This window comes from Canis aureus, chromosome X (genome assembly GCF_053574225.1).
Source record: "Canis aureus isolate CA01 chromosome X, VMU_Caureus_v.1.0, whole genome shotgun sequence".
Taxonomy (NCBI): domain Eukaryota; kingdom Metazoa; phylum Chordata; class Mammalia; order Carnivora; family Canidae; genus Canis; species Canis aureus.
Window position 1 is genome coordinate 75963275 of NC_135649.1, and position 15678 is coordinate 75978952.

The 15678-nt window shown below is 38.5% G+C and overlaps 1 long non-coding RNA gene across 1 annotated transcript in view; it reads left to right on the plus strand.

The window, feature by feature from the left end:
• LOC144307969 (uncharacterized) overlaps positions 1 to 11804 on the plus strand; it is a 47522-nt gene extending 35718 nt beyond the window's left edge. The window contains exons 3-5 of the long non-coding RNA XR_013374605.1: positions 7707 to 7760; positions 10080 to 10240; positions 10639 to 11804. This is a non-coding gene — a long non-coding RNA (uncharacterized LOC144307969). The remainder of the gene's footprint in view (positions 1 to 7706; positions 7761 to 10079; positions 10241 to 10638) is intronic.
• Positions 11805 to 15678: the final 3874 nt, after the last annotated feature.

The window sequence follows — 15678 nt, forward strand, 5'->3', positions numbered from 1 at the left end:
TATTTATTTATTCATGAGAGACACAGAGAGAGAGGCAGAGACACAGGCAGAGGGAGAAGCAGACCCCTCGCAGGGAGCATGATGCAGGACTCGATCCCAGGACCCTGGAATGATGCCCCAAGCCAAAGGCAGGCGCTCAACCACTGAGGCACCCAGGCCTCCCCGCACATTATTTTCAAGTGCACTGGGAGCTTCTCCAGAATAGATCACATACTAGGTCACAAATCAGGACCAAGTACTAAAAAGTACACAAAGATTGTGATCATACCATGCATATTTTCTGACCACAATACTATGAAAGTTGTAGTCAACCACAAGAAAAAAAACCTGGGGAGACCACAAATATATAGAGGCTAAACAGCATGTCAGAAAAGAATGAATAGGTCAACCAAGAAATCAGGAAAGTTATTTAAAAAAATAATAATACATGGACACAAATGAAAATGAAGCACAATGGTCCCAAACCGTTGGGATGAAGCAAAAGTGGTCCTAAGAGGGAAGTATAGAGCAATAAATGCCCATCTTAAGAAGCAAGAAAAATCCCCAAAACAACTTAACCTTACACCTAAAGGAGCTACAAAACAACAACAACAAACCAACAAAGCCTAAAGCAAGTAGAAGGAAGGAAATAATGAAGATTAGAGCAGAAGCAAAGGATATAGAAACTAAAAACAAACACACACATACTACAAAACAAAACAAACGAACAAAACCCCAATAGAACAGATCAAAGAAACCAGGAGCTAGTTCTTTGAAAAAAATAAAATAAAATTGATAAGCCTCTAGCCAGACTTATCAAATAGAAAAGAGGAAAGATCCAAATAAACAAAATCACAAATGAGAGAGGAGTAATAACCAACACCACGGAAGTACAAACAAATCTAGGAAAATATTATAAAATACTATATGCCAAGGATTCAGACAACCAGAAAAAAAGATGGATAAATCCTAGAAATCTATAATCTACCAAAACTAAAAGAAAAAGAAATAGAAAACTGCAAGAGTAAAGAAATCGAATCAGTCATCAAAAAAAAAAAAAAAAATCCCACCGTTCGAATGTTCAGGGCCACCTGGCTTCACAGATGAACTTTCCCAAACATTTAAGAAGAGTTAATACCTATTTTTCCCCAACTATGTAAAAGTAAAATAATAAAAAAAATAAAATGGAAAGGGAAATTTCCAAATTCATTCTATGAGGCCAGAAGTACCCTGATACCAAAACTAGATAAAGACTCAACTAAAAAAGAAAACAACAGGCCAAATATCCCTGATGTATATGGATACAAAAATTCTCAATAAAATACTAGCAAACCAAATCCAACAGTACATTAAAAGATTCATTTACCACAATCAAGTGGGATATATTCCTGAACCGCAGGGGTGGTTCAATATTCACAGATCAGGGCAGCCCAGGTGGCTCAGCGGTTTAGTGCCGCCTTCAGCTCAGGAGATCCTGCAGACCCGGGATCCAGTCGTATGTCAGGCTTCCTGCATGGAGCCTGCTTCTCCCTCTGCCTATGTCTCTGCCTCTCTCTCTCTCTCTCTCTCTCTCTCTCTCTCTCTGTGTGTGTGTGTGTGTGTCATGAATAAATAAATAAAATCATAAAAAAATATTCACAGATCAATCAATGTGATACACCACATTAATAAAATAAATGATGAGAACCATTTGATTATTTCAATAGATGCAGAGAAAGCATTTGACAAAGTACAACAACCTTTCAAAATAAGAACCCTCAACAAAGTAGGAAGAGGAAACATACCTCAACCTAATTAATACATGAATATATGAAATATACCAAAAACCCACAGCTAATATCATCCTACTAGATGGAAACCTGAGAACTTTCCCCCTATGGTCAGGAACAGGACAGGGATATCCACTCCTGCCACTGTAACTTAACATTGAAGTCCTAGCCACAGAAATTACATAACAAAAAGAAATAAAAGTCATCCAAATCAGCAAGGAAGAAGTCAAATTTTCACTATTTGCAGAAGACACAATAGTCTTCGTAGAAAACCCAAAAGACTCCACCAAAAAATTGCTAGAACTGATACACAAATTCAGAAAATCACAGGATATAAAATCAACGTACAAACCTGTTGCATTTCTATACGCCAATAATGAAGCAGCAGGAACGGAAATCAAGGAATCAAACTCATTTGCAAATGCACCAAAAAACATAAGATTCCAAGGAAGAAACCTAACCAAAGGGGTAAAAGTTCTATATTCTGAAAACTATAAAACATTGATTAAAGAAATTGAAGATGATACAAGGAATTGGAAAGACACTCCCTGCTCATGGATTGGAAGAAGAAATATTGTTAAAATGTCTATGCTACACAAAAAGCAATCTACACATTTAATGCCATCCACGAAGATCATTTTTCACAGAGCTAGAATAATCTTAAAATTTGTATGGAGCCACAAAAGATCCCAAATAAATGAAGCAACCTTGAAAAAGAAAATCAAATCTGGAGGCATCCCAATTCTGGACTTCAACTTACATTACAAAGCTGTAGTGATCAAGACAGTATGGTACTGCCACAAACATGGATACCTAGATCACTAGAACAGAATAGAAAACTCAGAAATGAACCTACCACTATATATGGTCAACTAATCTTCTACAAAATAGGAAAGACTATCCAAAGGGGGGAAAAACAGTATTTACAACAAATGGTGTTGGGAAAACTGGACTAACATGCAAAAGGAAGAGATAAGACAGGAAGCCATTAAATTTCTAGAGGAAAACACAGGCAGTAACCCGTTTTATGTTGGCCTTAGCAACTTCTTACTACATATGTCTCCTGATGCAAGGGAAACAAAAACAAAAATAAACTATTGGGACTTCATCAAAATAAATAGCTTCTGCACAGCAAGGGAAGCAATCAGCAAAACTTAAATGCAGCCTAAAGAATGGGAGAAGATATTTGCAAATGACATATCTGATAGGTTTGGAATCCAAAATCTATAAAGAACTTAGCAAACTCATCATCCCCTAACATCAAATAATACAATTATAAAAATGGGCAGAAGACATGAATAAACATTTTCCAAAGAAGACATGAAGATGGCCAAGAGACACATGAAAAGATGCTCAAAATCACTCATCACTGGGGAAATACAAATCAACGACACGAGAAACAACAGGTGTTGCTGAGGATGTAGAGAAAAAGGAACCCTCTTACACTGTTGGTGGGAATGCAAACTGGTGCACTAACACTGGGAAACAGGATGGAGGTTCCTCAAAAAGTTAAAAATAGAACTACCCTATAATCCAGCAATTGCACCACGAGGTATTTACCCCCAAAATACAAAATATTAATTAGACATAATGCAAGCATCCTGAGATTTTACCAGCATTATCTACAATAGCCCAGTTATGGAAAGAGTCCAGATGTCAAAGACTACAGAATGGATAAAAAGAGGCGGTGTATATATACGACAGAACATTACTCAGCCACAAAAAAGAATGAAATCTTGCCATTTGCCAAAACATGGAGGGAGCTAGAAAACATAATGGTAAGCAAAACAAGTCAGTCAGGAAAGACAAATACCATTATGATTTCACTCATATGTAGAATTTAAGAAAGAAAACAAATGAGCGTAAAGAAAGAGAGAGAGAGGGAGAGAGGCAAACCAAGAAATAGACTCTTTTAACTATAGAAAATAAACTGATAGTTACCAGCAGGGAGGTGGGTGGTGGGGTGGGTTAAATAGGTGATGGAGACTAAAGAGTGCACTTGTGATGAGCACTAGACGTTTTAGCCAAGTGTTCAATCAATAAATTTTACACTTTAAATTATATTATACTGTATGCCCATTAACTGGAATTTAAATAAAAGCTTAGAAGAAAAGAAAAGAAAAATTCTACCAACAATTGTTGAACAATAAATTGGATAACTTACAAGAAATGGATAAATTCTTCAAAACACTCAACTACTAAAACAGAAGCATGACTAAATGGGAAACCTAAATGGACCTTGTGCTAAGTAAACAGATTGAATCGCTAATCCAAAAACATCCAAAAACTAAAACTGCCCAGGTCCAAAGGTTCACTGGTGAATTAAAATGACAACAACAACTACTGCTACTACTACTACAACAAAACACGTAAATGAGAATTTATGCCAATCTCACCAACCTCTTCAAAAAGCCCAAAGAGGATAAAACATATCCCACTCATTCAATGTGGCCTGCATTTCCCTGATATCAAAACCGGACAATAGAAAAACAACAAAAGCTAGAGAACAATATTCATGTTATATAGTCACATAAAAATCCCTAGAAAAATACTGGCAAATCATATTCAACAGCACGCTAAAAGAAGGATTATACAGTGGGACCTAGTGGAATTAATTCCTGAAATGCAAGGATGGTTCAACATGTACAAATCAATCATTGAAATGGACTACATTAACAGAATGAAGAAAAAGACACAGGATCATATCAATGCAGAAGAAGCATTTGAGAACATTCCACACCCTTTTATCACACAAAAACAATTTAAAAAACTAAAAGATGGGATGCCTGGGTGGCTCAGTGGTTTAGAGCCTGCCTTCGGCCCAGGGCATGATCCTGGAGTCCTGGGATCAAATTCCACATCGGGCTCCCTGCATGGAGCCTGATTCTCCCTCGGCCTGTATCTCTGTCTCTCTCTCTATCTCTCTCTCTCTGTGTCTCTCATGAATAAATAAATTAAAAATCTTAAAAAAAAAACTAGAAGACAACTCTCTAACCATATATATAGAAGCCATATATAGAAAGCCCACAGCAAGGTCACCTAGGTGACTCAACGGTTAAGCATCTGACTCTTGATTTCAGGTCAGGTCATGATCTCAGGGTCATGAGATCGAGCCCCCTGTTGGGTTCCCCACTCAGCGGGGAGTTTGCTTGAGACTCTCTTATTCTCTTTCCTTCCACCTCTCTCTCTGTCTCTCTGTCTCTCTCTCTCAAATAAATAAATAAATCTTAAAAAAAATTAACAAATGAAGAAAGCCCACCACAAACATCATACTGAATAGAGAACCCAAAAACATTTACTCTGATATAAAAATCCGAAAAAACATGACTGCTCTTGACAATTTTATTCAACAATAAAGTGGAATTTGTAGCCAGGACAATTAGGCAAGAAAGAGAAATAAAATTTGGAAATGAAGGTCTAGAATCATTTATACGTGGAAATAAAATAGTCTTGTATGTAAGAGAGTCTAAAGATTTACCCAAGAAAATGTTAGAACTAATAAATTCAGCAAATTTGCTGGACAAAAAATAATCTACAAAGTAAATCAGTTGAAAAAAAAAGTAAATCAGTTGTATTTCTATTCATTAGCAATAAAAAATCCTGAAAGGAAATTTAGAAAATTACTCCTAAAACAAATAATCCAAATACTTGCATGGAACCACAGAAGACCTAGATTATCCAGAATAGTCTTGAGAAAGAAATATAAAGCTGGAGGCATCACACTTCCAGATTTTAAACTATATTAGAGGGACGCCTGGGTGGCTCAGCAGTTGAGCATCTGCCTTCGGCCCAGGGCGTGATCCTGGAGACCCGGGATCAAGTCCCACATCGGGCTCTCTGCATGGAGCCTGCTTCCCCCTCTGCCTGTGTCTCTGCCTCTCTCTCTCTGTCTCTCTCTCTCTGTGTCTCTCATGAATAAATAAATAAAATCTTAAAAAAATTTAAAAAATAAACTATATTAGAAAGCTAGCATGATTAAAACAGTGTGGCATTGGCATAAAAACAGATACATAAGTCAATGGAAAAGAATAAAGTGTCCAGAAAAAAAAAATATATATATGTGTGTGTGTGTGTGTGTGTGTGTACACAATACTGAATTAATTTAGAGGAAGACAAGAATATATAATAAATATTTTTATTTTTTATATAAATATTTATATTTTTTAAATAAATGGCTACTGGAAAAATGGGCAGCTACATGCAAAAGAATGAAGCTGGATCACTATCATACACCATAGATAAAAATAAACTCAGAATGGACTAAAGAGTTAACATAAGACCCGAAGCCATAAAATTCTTAGAAGAATGCACAAGAGGCTAAGCTCCTTGACATCAATCTTGGCAATGATATTTTTGGATTGGACACCAGCAGCAAAGGCAACTAAAGCAAAAATAAACACGGGGGGCTACAGCAAACTAAAAAGCTTCTGAACAGCAAAGGAAGCTATCAGCCAATAAAGAGGCAACCTACAGAATTGGAGAAAATATTTACAAGTCATATATTTGATAAAGGTTTAATATCCAAAATATAAAAATATCTTACACAACTCAATAGGATAAAAAGCAAATGATCCAATTAAAAATGGGCAGGTGGGGAGGGTCCCTGAGTGGCTCAGTGGTTTAGTGCCTACCTTCGGCCCAGGATGGGATCCTGGGGTCCCAGGATTGAGTCTCATGTCGGGCTCCTTGCATGGAGCCTGCTTCTCCCTCTGCCTGTGTCTCTGCCTCTCTCTCTCTCTCTCTCTCTCTCTCTGTCTCATGAATAAATAAATTAAAAAAATCTTTTTAAAAAATGGGCAGAGGATCTGAATAGTTATTTTTCCAAAGACAAACAAATGGCCAATAGGTACATGAAAAAGTGCCCAGCATTACTAATCACTGAGGAAATGCACATCAAAGCCACAGCAATATATCACCTTAAGCCTGTTAGAATGGCTATTACAAAAAACAATAATAATAACTGTTGACTAAGATGTGGAGTATAGGGGACCCATGTGTACTGTTGGTGGAAATATAAGCTAGTGCAATTAGTACAGAAAACAATATGGAGTTTCCTCAAAAAAGTTAAAAATAAATTTGGCACATGGTCCAGCAATAATTATATTTCTACATATTTATCTATAGGAAATGAAATCATGATGTCAAAGAGTTATCTGTATCTGTAGCCCCATGTTCATTAAAACATTATTTACAATAATCAAGACATGAGGACAACTTAATTGCCCACAACAGATGAATAAAGAAAGAGAATGTGATTTTATATATAATATTTCATATATTATATATAATTGGATATTATTCAGCCACAAAAAATGTGAAAACCCTCCTTTTGTGACAATATGGAGGAAACTTGAGGGCCTTATCCTAAGTGAAATAAGTCATCCAGAGAAAGACAAATACCATATGACCTCACTTATATTTGAAATTAAAACAAACACAGAAACAAAATCCCTCACAAATATAGAAAATGTATTAGTGGTTGCCAGAGTTGGAAGTGGTTCTTTGGAAAAGATAAAAATGGACAAACCTCTAGCAAGACTGACATAAACAAAAGGAGAGAAGAAACAAATCATCAGTATAACGAATGAAAAGGACTATCACTACAAGTCTTACAGACAACAGAATAATAAAAGAATACAATGAATAACTACACAAATGAATATGACAACTTACAAGTCTCACCAATTTGTAGGAAACAAATAACTATCACAACTCATCTGATATGAAATACATAGGTTTAATATTCCTTTAATTGTGATGGAAATAGTTTCCATATTTATATTTTAAAAACTGTCAAAAAGAAATTTCCTGGCCTTGATAGTTTCACTGGACAATTCTATCACATATTTAAAGAAGAATTAAAGCACGTATTTTTTAAATTGTCTTTGATTTCTTCTCCATCAACCCATTTGCCGTTTGGTAGCATGTTCAGCTTCCACATATTTTTGGTTTTTCCAGTTTTCTTCTTGCAACTGATTACACGTTTCATACTGTTGTGGTTAGAAAACATATGTAAGTATGATTTCAATCTTCTTAAATTTACTGAGACTTGTTTTTTTGCCTAACATGTGATCTATTCTGGAGAATTTTCCATGTGCACCTGAAAAATAATGTGTATCCTGTTCTTTTGGGATGGAATATTTTGTATGTATCTGCTATGTCCAACTGGTCTAATGTGACATTCAAAGACAGCTTCCATATTGATTTTCTGCCTGGATGATCTATCCATTGATATGAGGTGTTAAAGTCCCCTATTATTATTGTATTACCATCAGTTTCTCTCTTTATGTCCCTTAAGATTTGCTTTATGTGGGCAGCCCAGGTAGCTCAGCGGTTTTGCGCCGCCTTTACCCAGGGCCTGATCCTGGAGACCCGGGATTGTGTCCCACGTCAGGCTCCCTGCATGGAGCCTCCTTCTCCCTCTTCCTGTGTCTCTGCCTCTCTCTCTCTCTCTCTCTCTCTCTCTGTGTGTCTCTCATGAATAAATAAATAAAATCTTCTTTAAAAAAAAGATTATAGGGATCCCTGGGTGGCCCAGCGGTTTGGCGCCTGCCTTTGGCCCAGGGCACGATCCTGGAGACCCGGGATCGAATCCCACATCGGGCTCCCGGTGCATGGAGCCTGCTTCTCCCTCTGCCTATGTCTCTGCCTCTCTCTCTCTTTCTCTCTCTGTGACTATCATAAATAAATAAAAATTAAAAAAAAAAAGATTATAGCTAACTGAGAAAAAAACATTTGTTTTATGTATTTAGGTGCTCCAATGGTGGGTGCAAAATGGTTGAAGGTGAATGGAAGAGGCAGGCTTCCAGTTATGGAAGGAATAAATCAGAAAAAAGAGTACAGCATAGGGAATACAGTCAGTAGTATTATAACAGTGTTGCATGGTGACAGATGATAGCTACAGTTGTGGTGAATATAGCATAAAGCACACAGTTGTTGTTGAATCACTATGCTGTACACTGGAAACTAATGTAACATCGTGTGTCAATTACACTCCAGTAAAGAATACAAAAAAAAAAAAAACATTGTTTTATATATATACAAAAGGAATGTAAAACTATAGACAACTCTAATAGTTGGGTAACAGCTCAGGAAAAACCTTAAAGTTTAATATGATTGAAATTTAAATGAGGGAATACTAAAAAATGTTTTTGTTAGGGCACCCAGGTGGTTCAGTTGGTTGAGCATCTGACTCTTGATCTCAGCTGAGGTCTTGATCTCACAGTTGTGAGTTGGAGCCCCATGTTGGGCTCCATGCTGGGCATGACTACTTAATTTTTCTTGTTGCTGTTAAGGATAGAAAACAATCTTAGGTTTTCCTTATTCGTAATGTCATTGGAGCACCTTCATTTTCCTCATGTTGTTTGGATGATAGGTTTCCTTTTTTTTAAGATTTTATTTATTTATTCGTGAGAGACACAGAGAGAGAGGCAGAGACATAGGCGGAGGGAGAAGCAGGCTCCATACACGGAGCCCAATGTGGGACTCCACCCCGGGACTCCGGGATCACGCCCTGAGCCGAAGGCAGACACCCAGCCACTGAACCACCCAGGCATCCTGGATGATAGGTTTCCTGAAGAAGGAAAAGACCGCGCTAAGGCTCCGAAAACTAGGTCAGTGGAAGAGGTGGATGATGGGGGTGGGGGGGGGGCAAGAGAGGAAGGCTTGGAGTACAGTGACCAACCCCAGTTTGCCCAGGCCTGAGGGAATTCCAAGAATGCACATCTTTCAGTGCTAAAACCAGGAAAACCTGGGCAAACTGGGGAGGCTTCGGTCACCCCATCAGGGAAAGAGAGGATGCTAAGGTAATATTTATCTTATATTTTCTGGACCTTTCACAAATGTCACAAATGATATTCTATAGTGCCTTGGTGGCACAGTCTGTTAAGCATCCGTCTTCAGCTCAGGTCAAGATCCTGGATTTCTGGGATCAAACCCAGTGTGGGGCTCCCTGCTCAGCAGGGAGTCTGCTTCTCATCTTCTTCTGACCTTCCCCCTGCTCATGCTCTCATTATCTCTCTCTCTCTCTCTCTCTCTCATGAATAAATAGTAAAAAAACTCTTTTTAAAAAAGATATCCTAGACGCACCTGGGTAGCTCAGTGATTGAGCGTATGCCTTTGGCTCAGAGTGTGATCCCGGGGTCCTGGGATTGAGCCCCACATCAGGCTCCCCGTAGGGAGCCTGCTTCTCCCTCTGCCTGTGTCTCTGCCTCTATGTGTCTCTCATGAATAAATAAATAAAATATTTTTTAAAAAGTTATTCTATACTTCCAAATATACTGCCATAATTGGAGAGTTGACTAATCTATGATTATTCTCCTGAATATCTAGGTGGTGATCTCATCAAGGAAGCCTGGGGTCACGGTCTGCCCCAAAACTGCCTTCCTAATTGGAGTAGAAGTCATCAATATTTTTAGATGTTACAATACTGCATAATTCCAGCCATTGGATACTCTTCATCTGTAGGAAGACATTTCGTTGAGAAATAAAAGGTCTAAGTTTAATTCCTTTCTCCTATTCCCACTTCTGATCTCTCCTTTTCTCTCCTTCATTAACAGTTGGGCAATAAACCTTACCAAGATCACATATTCTAGCACTCTAGTCAGGGCTTGCCTCCTCTCACTTCCCATTTCCCTAGCCTACATTCTCCCCAAAAGACCACAATTTTAAAATGAAAGTAGAAATATTGACTGGACACAAAAATACATCCTGTGTACTGGGATCACAGTGTAATGAGTCAAGAACCCAGGAATGGTCTCTACTGCTTTGTCAGACCGATTAAATGGACTGGAAACTAATGCATGATGATCACTCACCTGTCATTCTTTTTATTCCATGGCAATATGAAAAAATAAAATGCCAACTCATCATTGTTTTAATTTACTTGCAGATAAACAGCTGTTTCCATGATAGTCACACTTCAGAATCACTTAACCAAGATATTTGTGTGAGTTTACACATTACCGATGGTCTGAGAAGCAGAGGGGGAGATTACAAGAAGACATGGGAAATAATCAACACTGAACATTTACAACCTAAAAGGAGACATTGTAAGGTGTAATTTTTCACTTGTTCACTGCTTTTGTGGGCTCCAATCTTGCACCTTCTTTCTTGGCCCCATTTATCACTTCTAGATGCTTTGCTTCCCCTCTTTCTAAGGACCTTTCCCTCAGGCCTCATCCGCCACACACATAACACTCACCACCACTCCTTATAAATATTAAGTTATACTGTGCATCTTCTTCTACCTATCCAAAGACTGACTAATGGGCTCCGATAAACAGCTAAAAGGCAGACCATCTGTTTCAGTCCCACACTACAGAAGCACACACACAAAAATCAGCACAGGCCTTGACATTTTAATGTCACACTTCTTTCTTCCTGTTCCTACTACTCTGGAGAGAAGAGAGCAATAAAGATATTTATTTCCACACTGCTATGAATTATGCCATTTACTCTGGAAAGCAAAGCAACTGCAGTCTATTCTAGTTTATTTTGCTCTTGCTTTATTACGCAATCACATGTATACTTACTCAAATTTCCTATAACGATGAGATATTACTTTTATAAGTAAGAAAAGAACTAAAACATGTTATTGCAAAAAGAAATTAGTTTCATTAAGACATTTCTGGACAAGCTGTCTATATGAGCAGGCACATATCATTAAGTGATATGAAACATGAACAATTGCAATCATGACACAGGAATGGCTACATGATATACTGTCTGTCACAGAGTAAGATGTTATTACACAAGCTTGTTCTTGCTTAAGGGGACAACACAGAAACAAAAAGTTATATACATATGTAGGTATGTATGTCTGGATGAATGGATGGATACATGTATACATGTGCAGACCATCGACCATAACAATAGGTGTAAAGAATACATGCTAAACTCCTCAGAGAAAGGGAGGAGATTCTTGACTGTATATACTCGTGTATTATTTGGATTCTTATAATGAGCTTGAACTGTAAATATTATCTTTGTAATTAAAAAATTTAATGGAGGAGAAAAAGCTGACATACACTTAGTGATTACTATAACCCTACAAATAAATAGAGCAAAGGTTGGTAATCGTGTACTGTCATTTCTCAAGAATAGACTTCAAATGAATGCATGATTTTCTAGATTAAAGATTGTATTTCCCAGCCTTTCTTGTCATCTGTGGCCATGAGAATAAATTCCGGTCAATGGGTTTTATTTATTTATTTTTATTTTTTAGATTTTACTTATTCATGAGAGACACACAGAGGAAGGCAGAGACATAGGCAGAAGGAGAAGCAGGCTCCCCGTGGGGGAGCCTGATATGGGACTCAATCCCAGGACCCCAGGATAACGACCTGACTGGAGCCAAAGGCAGACACTCAACCACTGAGCTACCCAGGTGCCCCAAGGTCAATGTTTTTTTTTTTTAAGATTTTATTTATTTGTTCATGAGAGACACAGAGCAGGGGGGGCGGGCAGAGACACAGGCAGAGAGATAAGCGGGCTCCCATGCAGGGAGACTGACGTCGGACTCGATCCCAGGACTCCAGGACCACGCACTGGGAAGAGGCAGGCACTAAACCAGTGAGCCATCCAGGGATCCCCGGTCCAATTTTTTTTTTAAGATTTAATTCACTGAGAGACACACAGAGAGAGAAAGAGGCAGAGACACAGGCAGAGGGAGAAGAAGGCTCCATGTAGGGAGCCAGATGCGGGACTCGATCCTCAGACTCCAGGACACGCCCCTGGCTGAAGGCGGAGCTAAACCACTGAGCCACCGCGGCTGCCCTGGTCAATGTTATTTTTTTTTTAATAATAAATTTATTTTTTATTGGTGTTCAATTTGTCAACATACAGAACAACACCCAGTGCTCATGCCATCAAGTGCCCCCCTCAGTGCCCGACACCCAGTCACCCCCGTTCCCCGCCCTCCTCCCCCTTCCACCACCCCTAGTTCGTCTCCCAGAGTTAGGAGTCCGCCATGTTCTATCTCCCTTTCTGATATTTCCCACTTATTTTTTCTCCTTTCCCCTTTATTCCCTTTCATTATTATTTATATTCCCCAAATGAATGAGACCATATAATGTTCGTCCTTCTCCAATTGACTTATTTCACTCGGCATAATACCCTCCAGTTCCATCCATGTAGAAGCAAATGGTGGGTATTTGTCCACAGTTTGGCTATTGTGGACATTGCTGCTAGAAACATCGGGGTACACGTGTCCCGGCGTTTCATTGCATCTGTATCTTTGGGGTAAATCCCCAGCAGTGCAATAGCTGGGTTGTAGGGCAGGTCTATTTTTAACTCTTTGAGGAACCTCCACACAGTTTTCCAGAGTGGCTGCACCAGTTCACATTCCCAGCAACAGTGCAAGAGGGTTCCCTTTCCTCCGCATCCTCTCCAACATTTGTGGTTTCCTGCCTTGTTAATTTTCCCCATTCTCACTGGTGTGAGGTGGCATCTCATTGTGGTTTTGATTTGTATTTCCCTGATGGCAAGTGATGCAGAGCATTTTCTCATGTGCGTGTTGGCCACGTCTATGTCTTCCTCTGTGAGATTTCTGTTCATGTCTTTGGCCCATTTCATGATTGGATTGTTTGTTTCTTTGCTGTTGAGTTTAAGAAGTTCTTTATAGATCTTGGAAACTAGCCCTTTATCTGATACGTCATTTGCAAATATCTTCTCCCATTCTGTAGGTTGTCTTGCAGTTTTGTTGACTGTATCCTTTGCTGTGCAAAAGCTTCTTATCTTGATGAAGTCCCAATAGTTCATTTTTGCTTTTGTTTCTTTTGCCTTTGTGGATGTATCTTGCAAGAAGTTACTGTGGCCAAGTTCAAAAAGGGTGTTGCCTGTGTTCTCCTCTAGGATTTTGATGGAATCTTTTCTCACATTTAGATTTTTCATCCATTTTGAGTTTATCTTTGTGTATGGTGCAAGAGAGTGGTCTAGTTTCATTCTTCTGCATGTGGATGTCCAATTTTCCCAGCACCACTTATTGAAGAGACTGTCTTTCTTCCAGTGGATAGTGTTTCCTCCTTTGTCGAATATTAGTTGCCCATAAAGTTGAGGGTCCACTTCTGGATTCTCTATTCTGTTCCATTGATCTATGTGTCTGTTTCTGTGCCAGTACCACACTGACTTGATGACCACAGCTTTATAGTACAACCTGAAATCTGGCATTGTGATGCCCCTAGCTATGGTTTTCTTTTGTAATTTTCCCCTGGCTATTCAGAGTCTTTTCTGATTCCACACAAATCTTAAAATAATTTGTTCTAACTTTCTGAAGAAAGTCCATGGTACTTATATAGGGATTCCATTAAACGTGTAAATTGCCCTGGGTAACATTGACATTTTCACAATATTAATTCTGCCAATCCATGAGCATGGAATACTTTTCCATCACTTTGTGTCTTCCTCAAGTTCTTTCAGAACTGTTCTATAGTTTGTAGGGTATAGATCCTTTACATCTTTGGTTAGGTTTATTCCTAGGTATCTTATGCTTTTGGGTATAATTGTAAACGGTATTGACTCCTTAATTTCTCTTTCTTCAGTCTCATTGTTAGGGTATAGAAATGCCACTGACTTCTGGGCATTGATTTTGTATCCTGGCACACTGCCAAATTGCTGGATGAGTTCTAGCAATCTTTCTCTATTTTTTCCAGTTCCAGTTTGGGTAGTTTGTGGTTTTCCAGAAAGGCGTCCATTTCTCCTAGATTGCTTAATATATTGGCGTATAGTTGTTCATAATATGTTTTTAAAATCGTTTGTATTTCCTTAGTGTGGTAGTGATCGCTCCTCTCTCATTCATGATGTTATTAATTTGAGTCTTCTCTCTCTTCTTTTTAATAAGTCTGGCTAAGGGTTTATCTATCTTATTAATTCTTTCAAAGAACCAACTTCTGGTTTTGTTGATCTGTTCCACAGTTCTTCTGGTCTCGATTTCGTTGAGTTCTGCTCGAATCTTTATTAACTCTCTTCTTCTGCTGGGTGTAGGATATATTTGCTGTTTTTTCTCTAGCTCCTTTCCGTGCAAGGTTAGCTTTTGTATTTGAGTTCTTTCCAGTTTTTGGACGGATGCTTGTATTGCGATGTATTTCCCCCTCAGGACTGCTTTTGCTGCATCCCAAAGATTTTGAACGGTTGTATCATCATTCTCATTAGTTTCCATGAATCTTTTTAATTCTTCCTTAATTTCCTGGTTGACCCTTTCATCTTTTAGCAGGATGGTCCTTAACCTCCATGTGTTTGATGTCCTTCCAAAATTCTTGTTGTGATTTAGTTCTAAATTCAAGGCATTATTTTCTGAGAATACACATGGGACAATCCCAATCTTTTGGTATCGGTTCAGTCCTGATTTGTGACCCAGTATGTGGTCTATTCTGGAGAAAGTTCCGTGTGCACTTAAGAAAAATATGTACTCAGTTGCGTTTGGACGTAAAGTTCTGTAGATATCTGTGAAATCCATCTGGTCCAGTGTATCATTTAAAGCCTTTGTTTCTTTGGAGATCTTGTGCCAGAAGACCTATCAAGTGTAGAAGCGCTAGATTGAAGTCACCAAGTGTAAGTGTATTATTATCTAAGTTTGTCTTAACTTTGCTTATTAATTGATTGATATACTTGGCAGCTCCCACATTCGGGGCATACATATTGAGGATTGTTAAGTCCTCTTGTTGGCTGGATCCTTTAAGTAGGATATAGTATCCCTGTTCATCTCTCACTACAGTCTTCGGGGTAAATTTTAGTTTATCTGATATAAGGATGGCTACCCCGCCTTCCTTTTTAGGACCATTTGAATGGTAAATGGTTCTCCAACCTTTTATTTTCAGGCTGTAGGTGTCCTTCTGTCTAAAATGAGTCTCTTGCAGACAGCAAATAGATGGGTCCTGCTTTTTTTTCCACTCTGACACCCTGTGCCTTTTGATGGGGTCATTAAGCCCATTCA